This window comes from Leguminivora glycinivorella, chromosome 15, assembly GCF_023078275.1.
Source record: "Leguminivora glycinivorella isolate SPB_JAAS2020 chromosome 15, LegGlyc_1.1, whole genome shotgun sequence".
NCBI classification, from domain to species: Eukaryota; Metazoa; Arthropoda; class Insecta; order Lepidoptera; family Tortricidae; genus Leguminivora; species Leguminivora glycinivorella.
Window position 1 is genome coordinate 20,858,804 of NC_062985.1, and position 18,214 is coordinate 20,877,017.

Consider the following 18,214-nt stretch of genomic DNA (forward strand, 5'->3'; position numbering starts at 1 on the left):
CTCCGAGACAAAAGGGAAAGATGGTTAAAGGACATAGAAATGATGGGTAACTACCCCAAGAGATGGCAAAAAGTAAGGATGGCGGACAAAAAGTGAGGTGGGAAAATGAATTCTGAAAGTTAGTTGGAACCCTGTGGAGAACACAAACTCTAGACATAGAAACGTGGAGAAATTTGGGAGGGGCGTATCAATGGCATCCAGACAAAACGTATGCGGAGAACTACAGTGAAAAGTAAGTATGTATTGGTGAACATTCTCACATTTTTATTTCTGAAATCATCCATGAGAATAAGCTCTTGCATGTGTCTGTTAAAATTTTTATGTATACTCGTCCTTAATCGGTGTTCTTAACAGTTGACGACGGCTCCATTTGCATTCGATACGAATTAGCATTAGCACCCATTTGATTGTGTTAACTTCATGATGGCCCGATTCTAACAATGCTTATAAGATTTAGCAGTGATACGCTATTGATGTATTGTGTTAATATTAAAAGGTACTTCGCTAGATAGTTAACTAGTAGCGATAAGACCGCCTGTTGTTACCTCTGTTTATTTGTTTTTTGTTTCTTGTGCATTACTTATAAACTATGTGTGGTGAGCAATGGGTATTGTATTGTTTAGTTATTAAAACGGAAATTCTTTCCCATCACGGAACAATGGTGTTCCGGACTTTTGGGAGGCGTGCGCGGGGCTGAAGCCAACGCGTAGAGGCCCTTTTGACACTTTAATGAAATGTAAGGGGTACACCGATCGGATGTTGTCCTTGCCCGTATCGCAGAGGCAACACCCGCAAGGGTGTAAGGACTATTTGACAGTTAATGGAATCAAAAATGAACTGAACTATTGGATGTAAGTAATGGACTAAATACAGGGCTATGCTATAGATATATAAATATAACGCCTGCCTAATAAAACGGTATTCAATTTTATTAAAAAAAAACAAATACTTATTATTTGTTTATTCTTTTCAAAATAATTGCTCGCTTAGCTGTTTCTGCATAATATAAGCATAAATTGCAGACGTTAAAAGGATGTAACTGTTTTACATTTTATTGAAAAAATAATACAGGGTGGGGCCTGTAACAAAAGCAAAAAATTAAACTGTAGGCTATACTCCTTAAACTGACCAACATTTGTTCAGTGACTTTTAAAAATTATGAAGTCTTTAAATTTTTAATTTCTCATACAAAATAAATATTAGCTTCAATGTACGCCATTATTGTTGTCATTGACGTTGTCTGTCACACTTTAGACTTAACAGAATTCGCAATACATTACCTCTTAGAAAAAACTTTCAAGGGTGATAAAAATCAAAACACAAGTTATTTTTAAAAGTCGCTGAACAAATGTTGATCAGTATAAGGAGAATAGCCTACAGTTTAATTTTTTGCTTTTGTTACAGGCCCCACTCTGTATATGATCTTGTCTGACGTGTGTTGGAGTTAATGTTCATAGTTAATGTTAATGAGTATAGACAAGGTAAACGTAAGTTAACCTTTCTCGATGTTTTGCTGGCTTTTTGTGACCTCTAATCGAACGAGCGAGTGATAACCTGACCACAAAATTAAAATTTTGAAAAAAACCCCGACCGTGACATAGTTGACCGATTTTCATGAAACATGGCTAAGAACACTCCCGACTAACTCAGCTTTCAGACAAAAAAACTAAATCTAAATCGGTTCATCCGTTCGGGAGCTACGATGCCACAGACAGACACACAAACAGACAAGACAGACAAACAGACAGACAGACACGTCAAACTTATAACACCCCGTCGTTTTTGCGTCGGGGGTTAAAAATCATCCTCCTTGCGTTATCCCGGCATTTGCCACGGCTCATGGGAGCCTGGGGTCCGCTTTGACAACTAATCCCAAGATTTGGCGTAGGCACTAGTTAAGCGACTGCCATCTGACCTTCCAACCCGGAGGGTAACTAGACCATATTGGAATAGTCCGGTTTCCTCACGATATTTTCCTTCACCGAAAAGCGACTGGCAAATATCAAATGAACGAGCGAGTGAAAATAATAAATGAATATAATAGGAAATTCTTCCACAGATAGACTAAGACACACTGTAAGTACATAATTGTATACAAAATTTGCATTTAATTCTTTTAGTGGTTGTACATTTTTGAATTCGTCACTCATCGTTAATTCGCTTCTACTCATTTCCTCAAAGGTTGACTGGAAGAGATCCCATTAAGGGATAAGTCCGCCTACATTGTATATTACTGACTCTGTAACTGTGTCTCTTTTGTTTCCTTTATGTACAATAAAGCTTATACATACATACATACATAATTGTGAGTACATAATTTATACAAATCGTCACTACTTAAAAAAACTCGTATCTTCGTCTGTCTGTAGTGTGCACTGTACGTTACACACACCTTCACGTAATCTCTCTATATATTCCGTAGCTTAAGGTTCATATTTCAGTAATATATCATACATTCAACCAACAAGTTGTTTCCATCAACGCTCCTCCTTTACATGGCGATCCTGCCAGTGCGGCCTTGTGCTGCACTGGCAGCGCGCTGCGCTTGCCAGTCAAGGTTGTGAAGTGAAATAAATACAAGTAAATTAAATAAAACATTTCGGACATTAATAAATTTGCGTGTAAGTGACACTGTGTGGAGCGGAAAAATAACAAATGAACAGTTTTGTCAGGACTTGGAACGTGAAATAACAGTGAAGGTCATAAATTTTACAACAACGGACACGTATATAAAAAGTGATTTTAAAATGGACTAAATTTCATCATTTTCATCTTAAAATTTAAATACCCACTGCCGAGAGCAAAGTTTTTAAGAATGAATATGGAGCCGCAGGGAGTTGTTGGTGTCCTTGGTCGAGCATGGCGTCTGGAGGTCCAAGGAGCAGAAGAAAGTGAAGGTTGTGGTTGTGATAAAACAAAAGTGAAATGTGAGGTTTGCAAAAGTGTACACGAATTACTGTAGGTACAAACTTTTTTTTTCTCATTCTTAGTGAAGCAGTTTCCTTTATTTTTCTTTTAGTTTATAAAGTTTAGTATTAAAGTTATTTTACTTCTACAATGTTATAACCTTATAACTGCCGCTGCATGAAAAAAAAAAACTTATATGGTTAAAAAGTTGATCTTTAATCTGTTACGAGAAAAAGAAATATTATTGACTACACCTGTTAATTTTATTGCATAAAAACGCGGATGTCTTTTATTCATTTCTTATTATTTTCTAACATACATTTGATAATTTCATATTAAGTACTACATTTCATATAATAGTTACTCAGCATACTTTTATACCTAGCAAATATGGCATATGACGGCGGCGCGTGTACTCCTTATAGGGATTGGCATGTGTCGTCTGTTATTTCATCTCCAATTTCACAGTTCGTGCACTCATTTAGATCACTTGAATATTATAATGATGAAATTAAATTTCAATAACTGTTAACACTTTAAATACTTATTATGATTTTTACTTTAAAACATTAAAATTACATGAAAAATTACCGAATTTTAGCCATATATGTGTGTTTAATGTGACTTAATTAGATTTCTAGATTTGTAACGTTACTTTTTATTAGATATTATGTTTTATTTTTAATGATGACGAAGTAAAATTGTATCGGACGAGACTTTCTAATTAATTCATGGATCTGACTTATTTAATAAACAAAGGAATGACGAAGTATTGTAATAACGGATATGACTTTTTAAATAAATAATGGTACTTATTGTAAATGATAATAGTTTTGAAGGTAAGGTTTGTTTTTGTAAAGTTTTATAGTTTGATTTAAAGGAATGTAGGTTTCGTAAAATGATTGGTCATCGAATGCTTGTGGAAAAGTTCAGTGAGGCAATGAATGTGAAAGAAGTGAAATGATTGTAGACAGAATTTATTTATGGGAAAATTTAAACACGTAAGTTTTTCGAAGGACTCTTGGCCTGATCAACTGAGGGTTGCCGGATTTCCTACATGTTAAAGTTTTCATGGAGTGTGAGATTAGTGATTGCATTTTTGAGTGTTGTTTTATTTTGTGAAAGATGAGTGAAAGTAATTAATTGATAATAAATATAATTATTATGTGACTATCGCAAATCGTTGGCCCAAGAGGCAGCGATTAGCAAGGGTACGCCAGGGTACAAGACAGGTAGGGAATCCTTGGAGATCTGATCATGATTCGGTCGAGTACCAATCGTGAAGACTCCTTGGACACATGGAAGGTTATTATGTAAGGAAGTGTTAAAAGAAAAGATGAAATGCAATGAAAAGAAAATTGTAGTAAGTATGTATGGAATGCATATAGACTTACTGCGTTTTAACTTTGAGAAGCAGTGTGAGATAGGAGATACAAAGCAGTCGGACTACGTGGCTACAGGGGATTTTTTCAAAGAGTGACGAAATACCCATGGCTCCCTAGGCTCCACTCCGGAAAAAAGTAGTTATCGAAAAATGTTTTATACTACGTCGGTGTTAAACAAGCATACGGTCTGCCTGATGGAAAGCGGTCACCGTCATCTATAGACGCCTGCAACTCAAGGAGTGTCACGTGCGCGTTGCCAACCCATTAGACATTAAATTTGTACACTCCTTTTTGCTCAGTTAAGTACACAGCAAAAAGGAGTGTACAAGTTCTAAGGAGGGTTTGGGTTACCGACGACTCAAAGGACAATAGACGGAACAGATTAGTTCCGTAGGTCCTTCCGTCACCAGCACACCGCACCCTCGTTGAGCTCTGGCAGCCTTACTCACCGGCAGGAACACAACACTATAGATATTTAGTAATGTGACAGACAGACATTCAGAGCCACACCATAAGAGTTCTTTTTTAACTTTTTAGTACGGAACCCAAAATAGGTCGGCAGCAGGTAAACAACGTCATGAGGAGAACTCGCACAAGCAACGTAAGGTCGGAGATCAGGCTGTCGAGCTACCAAGATTTCCTTGTAAGGTCCACAGTTAACATCGAGCCACCAGTACTGTGACTGGATAACCTAACCGTTGCGCCGCGACTCTGGATTCACAACTAAAGTTGATACAGTCCCCAGCAATAACATTACAATAGTCGTTACGAAGGTCGCAATAATATCTGACACAACGTTTACTTGTCGAGTTATGCCAGTTTTATGTTACGAACTTGTCACATATTTTGGAAGGGTAACATGATACAAACTAATACGGTTTTGACGTTAAGCTCAGCCGTTTATGAGTTAAGTTAGTGCGTGAGGTACCTTTAGTCCGAGATAGAGATAATAGGGATGACGACTACATAAAAAAATGGCAATCTGTGTAGTCCGTCAGTTATTAGATAGTACAAAAATACTGAACACATATTTTTCGCTTTTTCTAATTAATGAAACAATACAAAGATATAGAGCATCAAAGTTCCGGAGTGGGGGCTTGTGACGTCACTTCTAAGTAAAAATTGTACCTAGGCGTGACGTCACCCGAAACTTCAACGCACTGTACCGTCGTCATTTTTAGTTTACGAGAAAAAAGAAAAAATACGTGCCTAAAATTCTTTGATAATCTAACTGACGGACTAATTAGTTTTTTTAGTCGTTTCACCTATTCCTAGACATTTTCCTTTGTAGGGGGTCAACTATAATTGACAACCTCTTCAAGGTTGTCCTCCTCTACACTTGTACAACCGGACAGATCAAATGCAAATCGAGTTAAGAGAGTTAATTCACTAGTACTTATCTCCGTCATTCTTCGGCTATGGCGGATCTTACTTTCACGGATTCGAATCCTATGTAGTGCGAAACCGTTCTAACTATTCATCATCATCATTGGCCACTGCATCCCTGACGGATGATTTTTGCAACGTCGTATTAGGAGCGATTGAGCCGACCAACGCATTTCCGCCTATGACTGTACAAGCCTATCGCTGCTCGACACTTCTTTCCGCACAAGTCGCATATGTGATCATGTTGAGTCTGTGAAGACGAAACAAGGTTTTCGGCTCGATGACGCTTATTTCTCCTATGTTCTAGTTTTCAAACCACCTTTCGTCATGTTTCTTCACTCCCAGGCTAACTAGGTATTATAAGTTGTAATACTGTGCAGTACTATGACCGTGCCAACTATTGTGTAGCAATCATTTCGCATGACAAGTCACTTTTTGCCGCCGACTATTAAAAGAAACTGCCGTATTTCTTGGTAACTTCCGTAGCACATTCATATAATTACCGGCAATAAGTTGATAAGTCTCGTCGTTAGGCAAACAATCTTCCTGTATAAACTATTTTTATCCATGCAGCAGAAACGATTGCTAAACTGTAATTTTTTAAATGAAAAAAAAAAATTATATAGGACATTCTTACACAGATTGACTGAGGCCCACGGTAAGCTCAAGAACGCTTTTGTTGTGGGTACTCAAACAACGATATACATAATATACAAATACTTATATACATAGAAAACGACCATGACTCAGGAACAAATATCTGTGCTCATCACACAAATAAATGCCCTTACCGGGATTCGAATCCAGGACCGCGGCTCAGCAAAAACATATTAAGTATGTGAAAATTCACATTTTTAGGCTGCAGATTGGGTGAATCCACGTAAAAGTAACGTAACGTGAGTCACGACTTCGTTGCGTGTTTATTTGAACTACAGCTGCAAATTATAAGATCTATGCATATATTGGGAAAGTAACACTTATTTTAGAGATAGATTATCACTTGAAATTGCGTCGTGAATAAATGGAACATGCCATAAAATCGTGATTCGTGTTACTCTTGTCTCGGATTGACCCTATTTGATAAGCGGTCCAATCGCTCTTACCGAGCTATCATTATATTCGACCAGTTTGACGTAGCGCGTGGTGACCCTGTCTGTTAAGCTGCGATCCTGGGTTCGAACGGGATAAGGGCATTTATTTGTGTGATGAGCACAAATATTGTTCATGAGTCATGGATGTTTTCTATGTCTAAGTGTTTGTATATTATGTATATCGTTGTCTGAGTCCCAACAACACAAGCTTTCTTGAGCTTTCAATCAATCAATTAAGATATTTATTGTTAAACATGAGTTACAGAGATGTTAATCTAATGTACATGGTCTTCATGTCCTGCTTACCGTGGCGCTCAGACAGTCTATGTAAAAAATGTCCTAAGTATAATAATTATTATTGTCATCAAAGTTTAATACTGAATGGAATATTCCAAACTGTATAAAGGTTACATCACACCGAAAAAGTGGAATATTTTTAATACCACAAACCATATTAAAGTACCTTTCACCGTTACCTTCGGCCGAGCCAAGCCAAATTGAACAGTATTCTGACGAATCTGTGGTTCTTGATCCACATCAGACTTGATTTAAGTCAAGGCGTTGCCAAAATATGATAATTTCATTGTTTTGCAAGGTTTTTTGCCATTCGTTTTAATATAATACGGTCGTCGGAATCATAGCATTGTGATCATAAAACATCTGTGAAGATATTTACATTAAACGCTTTAGGTACAAGGACATTCCGATATCCAGAGATATTATTAACGAATTATTGATAAATTCTCCATGCACTTCTGCAGCTCACTGTACGTTCCTTACGGGAAAAATATTTTTATGCTGTATTTTTAAGTTTTCTAAAGGGGCATTCAGATTGAGGCGTATGGGAATGGGGCGTTAAAAGGATCAACATTAAATGTTATTCTATCCAAAGACCATATAATATGGGACACAAAGCCCATACAAAAAAGCGTACTCCTGAAATGTATGGGCCTTTTAGGCTTAAAACTAGATGCCGCTGTTCGCAGCCTGGAAGTGGCCAAGGTCATATTTTCCCGAAATATTTTTGCGTATTTTTATTTTTAACACCTGATGCAAAAACGACGGGGTGTTATATGTTTGACGTGTCTGTCTGTGTGTGTTTTTGTTTGTGGCATTGTAGCTCCCGAACGGATGAACCGATATAGATTTAGTTTTTTTTTGTTTGAACGCTGAGTTAGTCGGGAGTGTTCTTAATTCATGAAAATTGGTCCATTAAGTCAGGGGTTTTTTCAATATTTTAATTTTGTGCTTATTTATAAGAACAAATTACATGCTTCTTTATATTAATATCACAATATCACGTCAATACACATTTTTAAAAAATCTGCAGGCATCATCAGTGTAGTTATGACAGGTATTTAATAAGTGGCGCTAAAAAAATAGGTACGATTCTTAGGGCCCATTTAGACGGTACGAGAACTCGCATACGAGTTTTATTACATTGCGGTATTTGATGGCTGTGAAAAATTGTATGTAACCTTAACAGTGCGCAATGTAACTAAAATCGCATGCGAGTTCGCACGCCGTCTAAATCAGGCCTTAGTATGGAGACTATATGTAAATCCTATAAATAATCCTTAATTCTATCTAAGTACTTATCTATAATATTTTTTTCTTACTGATTACTTAATTAGATTCCTTAAGTCAATCCATTTGTTTATGAGGTAGGAGGCAAACGAGCAAACAAGTCGCCTGATGGTAAGCGATCACTACCGCCCATGGACACCCGTAACACCATAAGTATTGGAGGTGCATTGCCGGCCTTTAAGATGGATGTACGCTGTTTTCTTGAAGGTTTGAAGGTGGCATCCATATCTGAAAGCGACTTTACTCGCGTTATTTTTTGTTCCTATTATCAATTTAAAACAGAGCACTTCCACGAAGGTATGCAAAAAAACCAAACGTTGTTTTTAAATTGCCGCTAAAAATACTTTTAACTGCTCTAAAAAGCCGGCTTTTTCGGCCATAACGGTCGCGGTGTTTTATAGGAAGGCTTTATTGGCCCTGATTATACGGTTCAAATTGGAATGGTCCGGGAAAGTGAACCAACTGAGTTTGGGCACGTTTTTGAGGCAAGTCATTGCACTTGGTTTCACCTTTTATAACGGCTTACGCACTCTCTGGCTTTGACAATTCTTTTGGCACATCTCGGACACTGGCGATCAAATATATGAAAGAGGCGCGTTCCTAGCACACAGTCTAAGCTCGTGTAGGTGAACGCGTACTGTGCTTGTATGAGTGAGATATGACAGGTCGACTGTTCGCATTTTTGACAGGCGGTAACTGTGAGGTAACCGAGAGGGGGTGGGTGGCACTTTCAGCGGGGAGCGGGAGTGGCCATACTGTACGATAGTACTCTTTATTATACTGTGCTTTTGGTTATAAGACAAAGAACCATAAGCCATAAGTAAACAACATAAATAAATAAATCCATACTAATATTATAGATGGGAAAGTGTGTGTGTCTGTTTGTTTGTCCGTCTTTCACGGCAAAACGGAGCGACAAATTAATTGAAGGGATGGAGAGTGACATAAGCTACTTTTTGTCTCTTTCTAACGCGAGCGAAGCCGCGGGCAAAAGCTAGTAATAAATAAATAAATATTGCGGACATCTTACACAGATTAACTTAGCCCCAAACTAAGCAAAGCCTGTACTATGGGTGCTAAGCGACGATATACATACTTAAATACATAATATGAAAGTACATGCTTATATGCATAGAAAACATCCATGACTCAAACAAATATCTGTGCTCATCACACAAATAAATGTCCTTACCGGGATTCTAACCCAGGACCGCGGCTCAGTATGCAGGGTCATTGCCGACTGAGCCAGACCGGTTGTCACTGAGCCAGACAGGTCATCATCACTGAGCCAGACTGGTCGTCACTGAGCCACACCGGTCGTCACTGAGCCAGACCGGTCGTCACTGAGCCAGACCGGTCGTCACTGAGCCAGACCGGTCGTCACTGAGCCAGACCGGTCGTCACTGAGCCAGATCGGTCGTCACTGAGCCAGACCGGTCGTCACTGAGCCAGATCGGTCGTCACTGAGCCAGACCGGTCGTCCCTGAGCCAAATCGGTCGTCACTGAGCCAGACCGGTCGTCACTGAGCCAGACTGGTCGTCACTGAGCCAGACCGGTCATCACTGAGCCAGACCGGTCGTCATTGAGCCAGACTGGTCGTCATTGAGCCAGACCGGTCAGACATATATTCCTCTTTTTACCAATCGGCATTTACCGGGTTTTACCGTAGTTAGAGCTTTCATACCGTAGTTCGAACGTCCACGTCTCAGGAACAAACATCTGTGTTCGTGAACTTTGCACATATTCGCAGTAACAGGAATGTATTACAGCTATATCATTATACGAGTATTTGATAGCCGGTCTGAACTAGCGCGTAGTAACCCTGCCCTGCCAAGCCGCGGTCCCGGGTTCGAATCCCGGTAAGGCCATTTATTTGTGTGATGAGCACAGATATTTGTTCCTGAGTCATAGATGTTTTCTATGTATATAAGTATTTGTTTACTATATATATCGTTGTCTGAGTACCCACAACACGAGCCTTCTTGAGCTTACCGTGGGACTCAGTCAATCTGTGTAAGAGTGTCCTATAATATTTATTTATTTATATAAACATACAAACACAGCTATACATAGGCGAATATGATTACATAAATAACATATAATAACAGTAGGTACTACCTATTGAGAAGGAGTAATACCTAATAGGTATTTACTACTACGCCTAACATTCTGACAGAAGAGATGTCAAAAGATCAACATACAATGAAACACAAATTGTTTTTTTATAGTGTAGGAAAAACAAACAATAGGATATAATAAAAATGCAAGATAAATGGTGTTGTTGTGTTTACTAATTATGTATTACCGTAAGTAAAGTTCACTACAGTTTTAGATAGGTGCCTAACTCAATAACAGTAAGAGTTAAGATTAAGACACATAGTTTCTTAGATAAATTAAGTGTAGGTAAGTAATTGATTTAAATTTCCTTCCCTTAAAGTTAACGGAAATCAATAATAACCTAACCACAAAATTAAAATTTTGAAAAAACCCCCGACCACGACACAGTGGACCAATTTTCATGAAACATGGCTAAGAACACTCCCGACTAATTCAGCTTTCAAACAAAAAAAACTAAATCAAAATCGGTTCATCCGTTCGAGAGCTACGATGCCACAGACAGACACACACACAGACAGACAGACAGACAGAAAAACAGACAGACAGACAGACAGACAGACAGACACACAGACAGACAGACATACAGACATACAGACAGACAGACAGACATACACACAGGCAGACACGTCAAACTTAGGTATAACACCCCGTCGTTTTCGCGTCGTGGGTTAAAAACAGGCTGGTGCCGTAACCGAATGGCATTTCTGCGATGCGAAACGAAAACGAAACGCCGCGAAAGGTAGTCTAGCTCTGTCGCCTAGGCATTTTCAGAAATTGGGCCTCAAAATTAGTGAAAGTTGTTAACAAAACCGGCCAAGAGCGTGTCGGGCCACGCTCAGTGTAGGGTTCCGTAGTTTTCCGTATTTTTCTCAAAAACTACTGAACCTATCAAGTTCAAAACAATTTTCCTAGAAAGTCTTTATAAAGTTCTACTTTTGTGATTTTTTTCATATTTTTGAAACATATGGTTCAAAAGTTAGAGGGGGGGGGGACGCACTTTTTTTTCCTTTAGGAGCGATTATTTCCGAAAATACTAATATTATCAAAAAACGATCTTATCAAACCCTTATTCATTTTCAAATACCTATCCAACAATATATCACACGTTGGGGTTGGAATGAAAAAAAAATATCAGCCCCCACTTTACATGTAGGGGGGGGTACCCTAATAAAACATTTTTTCCATTTTTTATTCTTGCACTTTGTTGGCGTGATTGATATACATATTGGTACCAAATTTCAGCTTTCTAGTGCTAACGGTTACTGAGATTATCCGCGGACGGACGGACGGACGGACGGACGGACGGACGGACGGACGGACGGACGGACGGACGGACGGACGGACAGACAGACATGGCGAAACTATAAGGGTTCCTAGTTGACTACGGAACCCTAAAAATGAACTCGATGTCAGTTTTGTGACGACAATTACGCATTAAATTTCAATAAAAAAATTCAAATAAATAAATGATAATTACATATACTATAAGCAATAATCTACATTTATAAAATGAAAAAAAGTTGGTTTTTAGAAAAAAAATATTCTTGTCATCATGTCGTCACAAAACTGACATCGAGTTAATTTTTCTTAACAACTATCACTAATTTTAAGTCCCAATTTCTGAAAATGCGCACCTATACCTACATAAATAATACAGGGTGCCCGGTAATTAATGGACAACCTTTTATCCACCAAGAGGGCACCTTATACTGGTCCAGAAAATCGACATTAAGGTGTAGTAAAAGTCCCCTGGTTTTCGAGATTTTCACAATTTTTAAAATTTTAATACTACCTAAAATTTTAAAAAGTGTGAAAATCTCGAAAACCAGGCGACTTTTACTAAACCTTAAAGTCGATTTTTTGGACCAGTATAAGGTGCCCTCTTGGTGGTTAAAAGGTTGTCCATTTATTACCGGGCACCCGGTATAATGACTGTTCAATAAATTAGAATAGCTAATTTTATAAAATGTTTTATTTTTCAGTCTTATCGACGTATCAAAATAAATACCCAATAAATTGTATATATGTCGTAAGAAAACTTATTATGACATATTATAATTGGCACAGTAACCTTGTCTGTCTACCTTTTCGCGGTCTAGCCTCAATTAAAGTCTAGACGGTTTCGACACATCTTAACACCCACCCCTCCACTTCAAAACCTATAAGTCTAGCATGTCTAGCCTATTAGGTTCGGTCTTTAGTCTACCAATCACTTTTGTATACAGTTTATAACTTACCTATTTAATTTATTGTATGTTTAAGATCATTGAGGTCTAATTTTATCGTTGTTAGACAGTCGATTTTTGCTTAAACAGTGATTCATTTTTAGGGTTCCGTACCAAGAAGGTACAAAAAGAACCCTTCTGTACGTCTGTTTTTATTTATAGGACATTCTGAGTCCCACGGTAAGCTCGAGAATCCTTATGTCGTGGGTATTCAGACAACGATATAATATACATACACATATAAGTACATATAAGACATCAAGGGAACAAACATTCTGTACCTACTCATTACACAAATAAATGCCTTTGCCGGGATTCATACTAGTGGCTTACCGGCTTTACCGTGGCAGACCGGTTGTCAAATCCATTATGATATTGAACAGTAGCCCTTTAATGTATGACCTAGTTGTGCCCAACTACATGTTTATGTATAAAAAACTTACTTGATTTTCATATACATTAAGTACCCAACATATATGCACAATCCACTCTGTCACCCGTGCCACATAACTACAGAATCCACTTACTTCCTCCACGCGACTATTCCCATGGAGCGGTCACAGCATGGTCGCACAACTGGCCCTGACTGCGGTCACACTACAAATACTGCATTTGTATCAGCGTCCCCGCCGTATCAAAGGTTCAAGCCCTACGACAGTATACGTTGGACTCTGAGTAAGTGTCGTTTCAATGGAGGGAAGGGTACAACTATTCTGGTTTGGACATTGGAAAGAGTTGTGAATGAGATAGTTCGTTCCTCTTGAGTGCTTTCCGTTTCGTCGCATCGTAAGCTTAGTTACGCATCAGAATTAGAACAGCTACGAATAGATAACTGTACGGCAGTTAGTAGGTACGATAATGTAAATAAATATAGTCACACAGAAAATATTTAATTTGGAAAAAGGTGATGCGAAGGTGATAGATTATATTAGCAATAGCTATCTATCTAATATAATACAATATAATACAAACAAATACTGTACTTACAGATTTATAAAACCTCATTATGTTTAAAGATTGTGTCATAGTAACATTTCAGAATTGTAAACTACCCTCATTATTAGTATCACAATTTGGTTACTAGGACGTTGATGTTTCAGTTTAGTGTTTATTATTCCTATCTATAATTTAATTGTATTTTACTGTAATGTAATCTAAGAAAACAAATATCTTATGTGATTTGAAGTTTCGTAAAGATGATAATTGTGATCATAATGTATTGTCCATCTATTTAAAAGATGGTTAACTGACAACGGTGATAACTGGTCATACTAGCATAGTTGCCCTTTGTTCTAAATGCTTTAAAAGGCCAGGGCCCCATTTAATAAACAATACAAATTGTAAATTGTAAATTGTACCGACAAGTTACAATTCTACAAGTTTCTGTTCAATAAAAATTACAAGTTACAAATTTGTCATAGTGGAAAATTTACATAATTGTACTAGTTAAGCTACAATTTTACATATTTCTGTTCAATAAACATTTTCACTTGACAGGTGATTTTTAACAATTTTGTAAGGAAATGTGCTTTATTGAACACATAATTGTAATTACAAGTTTACATATTATGTAAATTGTAGTACAATTCTGACAGGAGATTAATGCTCTGTCAAAACTCGATTTGAAGTGTGCTTTACGATTTGCATAATCAAAAAATATGGTTCTAACAACTAGTAGTGACAGTAATGGGACGATTATGAATATCGACGAATTTTTCGTAAAAGGATACATTTTACTTTGGATGTAACGGATTTTACGTTCAATGAAAAATTCCGGGTGAGCATAACTACCGTCGAATATTTACTTTTAAGAATAGGGCAATAGGCCAAATAGGGGGGTTATCTTCAAAGTGAGACTAATAGAAATGCAGCTCTTTCACACACTGAACAGATTTTGTGTGCGTTGCACTGGATGAGCTGTGGCTCTCAATATCATGTGGTAGCAGATGCATATGGAGTATTCTAGCCTTTTTTTTATACATATTCAAGGATTTCAGTAGATCGGCAATCTCTATTGTTAGAGTAATTATTTATTAATGCCTTATTTTGATTTATCTTACTGTCATTTATGATGAAAGTATTAAAGAATATCAATTGACTAATAGTAGTCACTGGGTTTCCGCCATGTTGGAATGTTATAAAAATGGCGGACAAGCAGTGACGGTGGCCAGTTCGAGTACAGACGAGTAGTAGTGAAGAAGTCTTGAATTATTTATTGTAAATTGGTTGTTAATATGTTTGTTATAAGTGAATAAAGTAAATGTGATGGTACAAGTAATAGTTTTCATCATCAACCTGGTAATATCCCCAACAGTTCAGAAGTTGGACGAAACAAAAATCGATAAGATTTTTGCCACGCCGCACAAGTGTAAGGTTTTTTTTTTTTTAGTCAAAATAATGTAACGGATTTATTTAACGAAACGTGCATTTAAATTGCTTTGGTAAGTGAGACATGTATTATATTTATTTCTTAAAATTAAACTTCATGTTCTGAAACTGGTTTGATAATCTACCCTCATGGCAGTATAAATTGATGAGCTCTCATTATTGTTTTATTTAAAAGATGACTTACTTTTGTACCTAAAAATCTTTTTACAAAAGGTGTGTAACATTACATTGCCCATTAGTTATTGAAACACATAAATCTGATAACTATATGACTAGTATATTCTGGATACACAATAAGCGCCGTCATATGATACGTCATTCAGTTTGTGACAGTAAAATTTCATAAATTAATTGGCATAAGGAAATCGTGGAATTATGAGTAAAGTAAATTTGTATCTTATCAATAGAAATAAAGTTCTGATTAAACGACTGCTTTATTTAACGATGCCTCGAGTTGTTAAACACAAGCCATTTTATGTTGTTTCCGAAAAGTGGTGTAATTTATTCCAACGAGGCAATTGTCCTGCTGTTGTATTCTGTTATTATAATATAATTATACATATTCGAGCTTATCAAGTTATACAGATCAGATAAACAATTAAACATTCATACTGAATGAAATACGCTGTGTAAAATATGTTCTCATAAAGTACGTCAATAATTTAATCCCTCGTGTCCGGTAACACAAGATTGGTAAAAATTATGTATACTTATGAAAAGTTGATCTCAATTCAAACTGAGAATTATAATGCAGTTCTTAATTTTGATATTTAATGCTTTAAGTACGATTTTGAACAAAAACGATTCCTGTTCATTTGCAAATACATATTTAATAGTGAATTTAACATATTATATTAACCGTTAAAATTGAAGTTGTGCAATTGTGGGTAGTTTAATTCTGTTAAGTACTGAATTTAAATAAACAACTTTGATAATAAGGTTGCCAACCCCTGGTATGAATAATGGAGAGTAAGTTGTATCTCTAATCATCTTCAGATATTTTATGATAACTCGTTATAAAAATGTTTAGCGTTTTAAAGTTTTAAAACTCAACGAATTGAAATGTGTTGTTTTTCAACGTTTTATTTCACGAATTGGACTGATTGATCTCATTTTGATTGTTGACGGTATGCTACCACATTTATGAATACTATTTTATAATGGCCAGTGATGGCAGAATTATTTAATCAAAGTAACGTATAAAATAAAATTCTTCGCATTTTACCATGGTGATCATGGGTGATAATTCGATGGGAAATCGAAAAATAACATCTATGGTGTGAATAAATATCATTAAGACATGTTTCAGACTATTAGTAATATCTGTTTGCTTCTTGAGAATAACGATTCAATCTTGATATGCTTATATATTATGGTGCATGTGACATGACGGGTGATGGCACATGTAGTCATATATAGAGTCATATGTAGAGTCATATGTAGAGTCATATGTAGAGTCATATGTAGAGTCATATGTAGAGTCATATGTAGAGTCATATGTAGAGTCATATGTAGAGTCATATGTAGAGTCATATGTAGAGTCATATGTAGAGTCATATGTAGAGTCATATGTAGAGTCATATGTAGAGTCATATGTAGAGTCATAAGTAGAGTCATAAGTAGAGTCATATGTAGAGTCATATGTAGAGTCAGTCATATGTAGAGTCAGTCATATGTAGAGTCAGTCATATGTAGAGTCAGACATATGTAGAGTCAGACATATGTAGAGTCAGTCATATGTAGAGTCAGTCATATGTAGAGTCAGTCATATGTAGAGTCAGTCATATGTAGAGTCAGTCATATGTAGAGTCAGTCATATGTAGAGTCAGTCATATGTAGAGTCAGTCATATGTAGAGTCAGTCATATGTAGAGTCAGTCATATGTAGAGTCAGTCATATGTAGGTCATAGAGTCATATGTACGCGTAAACTCGAGTATTTTGGCCCCAGTATAAAATAATGACTTGAGCCAGGGTATTGCACAATGAATCGTATCTTGTGGAATATGGTTGACGCACGCGGATGAACGTGCGGGATTTAGAGCGCGTGGATGAACGTGCGAGATTTAAAGCGCGTGGATGAACGTGCGAGATTCAAAGCGCGTGGATATACGTGCATAACATTTAAGCACGTTGATGAACGTGAAAGACTTTCATTTCAACCTTTATAAATACATGAAACATTAATATAAAAGTACAACATAAATGACTGTGCCTTAATATCAGAATGTATATTATTTGCGACTTTTGATTGGATAAAGCAGTACAGCAATAATTACATATTTATCTTTTGGCTACTTGTAATACGTGTATCCAGTTCTTTACATGTTTTATAGTCCTAGGTGATCAAGAATAAAGTAACAAAAAAAGAGACTTTATTGATAACATATAAAACTTAATACCTAGCAGGTTTAGCTCGTAAAATATTAAAAGTGAAGTACTTAAACTTTGTATCGGTTATGAAGAGACCTATTAGATTTAAAATAAAATCGTTACTAACGACTAGTTTCCCTTTCATAGATTAAAGAAATAAATTGAAAATGTGCAATTTGAAATCTAGAGAGCAAACATTAATAATCTTTTGTCTTTAAATTCGCGATAGCTCTTCATGAAAAGAAAATATATACTTGCTTTATGTGTGAATAGATCTTTTGATAATTAAATGAATTGCTTACCACTTGCGGCTTGTAATCAGCGCGAATAAAGATACGTCGGATATCGTATTTGGTTTTTCATACGACACGGTATATATAAAAAAAAAGAGATTATGTATATAATGTCTGACGGGTGTCGCTATTGTTGACCTGTAACCTAAATAGTATATCTACAAAGAGTTTTTCTATTTCGGCATACTATTGCATCAATCTTAGCTAGTACCTAAAATAATAATAATAATAACAGGATAAAAATAATAATAATAAGGACCTACACCGTAGTCGTGTACTTGCGATTAGTCTTAAATGGTTGCGTAATATAATATGTTTACGTTACAAATGGTAAATATTAACTAGGCGCGATATTTTATTGACAGGTCATTTGAGTATTTAAAGATTCTGTAAATGTGTATGATATATACATCTGAAAAATCTTATATATACTCAGTATATATAAACAGTAGATATATTAAT

General features: G+C 36.4%; 1 protein-coding gene across 1 annotated transcript in view; it reads right to left on the bottom strand.

Moving 5' to 3' along the window:
• The window catches only part of LOC125233816 (clavesin-2-like), a 45,161-nt gene extending 31,869 nt beyond the window's left edge, over positions 1 to 13,292 (bottom strand). The window contains exon 1 of the mRNA XM_048139946.1: positions 13,228 to 13,292. The gene's annotated coding sequence lies outside the window, so the exon portion shown is untranslated. The remainder of the gene's footprint in view (positions 1 to 13,227) is intronic.
• Positions 13,293 to 18,214: the final 4,922 nt, after the last annotated feature.